Source organism: Sciurus carolinensis, chromosome X (genome assembly GCF_902686445.1).
Source record: "Sciurus carolinensis chromosome X, mSciCar1.2, whole genome shotgun sequence".
Classification (NCBI taxonomy): Eukaryota; Metazoa; Chordata; class Mammalia; order Rodentia; family Sciuridae; genus Sciurus; species Sciurus carolinensis.
Genome location: NC_062232.1, coordinates 116507259 through 116510328, shown reverse-complemented (window position 1 = coordinate 116510328; position 3070 = coordinate 116507259).

Sequence of the window (3070 nt, the reverse complement as noted above, 5' to 3'; positions counted from 1 at the left end):
GTGGCTATAATGAAGATCCCCTGATTCTCATTCCATTCCTATCTAGGAAGGTTGTGCCAAAGTCTATCATTGAATTTAATTTGACAAAGAAAGCCTGTCTTGAATATATACCATAAGAAAAAGCCATATTTTAAATAATCTTGACATTAAGTATTTTTTCAGAAGATTAAATCAAAATTGTTCAAAACCACTCACTGTTGTATCTCATCAACTCAGTTAGAATCACAGCAAGTGTGAATGAGTAGCAAATTCATGAATTGTGCATTAGTTTATATCTTTTCCCCAAGGCTAATTGTTTGCTTTATTTTTCTTCTATTAGAGCTGTCAGAGCCCAGTGATATATGATAAGTGTTACATCTTGATGAGAAACAAAAAGAAATTTTAAACATGAGTATAATTATACAACACCATAGAGTTTGTTTCTTTTTTCTTCTTCCCCTCACCAGTTCCCATCAAGGCAAGAGTTGTGGGACACTGGCACAATCAGCTCTGAGAAAATATATCAATGGAGTTTATATATCTGTTGACTGCTTTTCCCCATGAAAAACATTAGAGTTGATCTTTAGGTATTATGTAGCACAAAGTGTGTGAGAGAGTGTGTATGTGTCTGTATGTGTGTATGCACACGTGTATGGCTGAAATCCATATGGTAAGATTTCACAGTTTTCTAAGTTGAGAGCTTCTCTCTCTCCCTCCCTCCCTCCCTCCCTCTCTCCCTCCCTTTCTCTCTCCCTCTCTCTGGCACACAGAAGGTTCTTTGTTTTCACCAAGCCTACCAGGTAAACCCTTGAGATGACAGTCAATACTTACTTTGACTTAGGTCAAGTTCTGTTTCTCTTTTATTCTAAGTGTCATTGGGGAATACATGGAATATTGGTGATGACTACAACCTCTAGAAGTAGTTAATGCTGTCAGTCACTTGTTGGCATAAACTCTTCTACCACTCTCATTTTTTTTTAAATGAATGGGGTCAGGTTTCAAAGAACTCCTTAGACACCTTAGAATGAAAATAAATACATGTGTACCTGTCAATGTCTCTTTGAAAGTTGCATTCTAATGCAAGTTTGATTTACTTCACCTTTCCTTGATTGTCTCATTAAAAAAGAAATCAAGATTTATTTGTTCTCTAATATACTGTACCTCTTTCCATAACTACGAAACTGACCTCAAGTCACTCTCTAGAACTTTGACTCATTCTATTTTATATTCCCCATAGATCTTATGCTTCTATCCAACACTGAAGAGAAAGTATTATCCCTCTGAGTAGTATATGTATCAGGGAATATAGACTAATCTGAAAAGACAATCTCTTTGATTCTGTTATTGGTAAACAAAGGCATGTGGCAAAATGTTTGTGGTTCATATGAAGGGGTCCCTGAGTTTCAAGACTGTCATGAGCTTAAAATGCAGATAAATGTGATCAACAAAATTATCAATAAACCTTTATATTGTATGAATATGTAGAAACACATAAAGTGAGCTTTCCAGTTATAGACATTAGAAAGTGAAGTTTTATCCTCACTTAACAATTTGCAAACCACTTTCATTATAATCTAGTAAAATCATCCTTGTTATTTTGTAATTTCTCTGCTCCTATTCACAGTAAAACTCCTAAAAATACTTGTCTATACTCATTGTCTCTTCTTTCACCTTCCATTTCCTTCTCAAACAGGTTTCAACATGCCTTTTTCAGCAATCACCCTTTATCAGGTTTCTCAAGAACCACTATGGAGCTAGGTCTGCTAGCCAATTCTCATGTTTGGTATGTTTTGTGACTTTCCACACCACACCTAAAACACTTCCTCCTGAAACACATTTCTGTTTTGCCTCTCCTTCCTCCTATCTCACTAGCTTATCCTTCTCAGTTTTCTTCCTAATCTGTTTAGCCTCTTAATATGTAATGAACCCAGGTTTAATCTTGGAAAATTTTTCTCTATCTACACTTCCTTTAAAAGTTGATATTTTAATCTTCATGGCTTCAAAAGCCACTTATACATGAAAAATTCCCAAATCCATCTATCCATATCTAAGCACACTTTCTTTAATTTCTAGATGCATGTGGTCAACTGCTGCTTCAACATTTCCACTTAAATATGTAAAAAGAACCTCAACCTTCATGTGTCTATGAGAACTTAGGATCCTTCTCCCAAACTATTCTCTAGTAGTCTTCCCTATCTCAATTGATGCCAACTCAAATCTTCCACTTGCTCAGCCTAAGAACTCAAAATCATCCCTGGAATCTCATTTTCCCCTCACATACCATATCCAGTCTATGAAGAAATTGTGTTGGTTTTACCTCCAATTGTCTGGCTATACTAGATTGTGCCAATCTGATCACTTCCTACCATGGCTGTGAAGGCAATCTGGGGCCACGCTAACATGATTGTAATTGCTGTTTCCACCATTAGCCCCTGACAGTAAACTCTATGCACAGAAGACAAAGTTACCTTTTTAAATATGTAGATCAATCACTATCTTGTTTAAACTCTAATAGTTTCTTATTATATTTAGAATAAAATCCAAACTTCTTACCGAGGCCTAGAAGGCTTTCCATGATCTTGCCACATCTCTTACTGCTCTTAATTTTCCTCAGTCTGCTCTACTCTCTGAACCTCCAACATACTAACATTCACTTTAGAATCTTTGTACTTTCTATCTCCCTCTGCCTGGAACAATCATCCTCAAAATCTCTGTAGGGCTGGGTTCCATATTGCATTAGGGTCTATATTCAAAAGTCCCCTCCTCAAAGAAGTCTTTCTGAAACATTCTATTAAAAAGTTACTCCATTTATCCTCTCCATCCCTTCTATTCCCTTTCACTGTTTTTTTCCATAAAACATGCAACTGTGAAATTATACATTCTATTATTTATTTACATACTTAATGACTCACTCCATATAGGCTATAACCCCATGAAGGCAAGTATTTTTTTCTCATTAACTGTGACCACTTGAGTGCTTAGCATATAATAGGTACCCCACAGATATCTGCGGGATGAATGAATCAAACATCCTATTTTACACAAGTGAAAACTGAGGCATGAAAGGTTAAGTAACTTGTCCAAGATCACA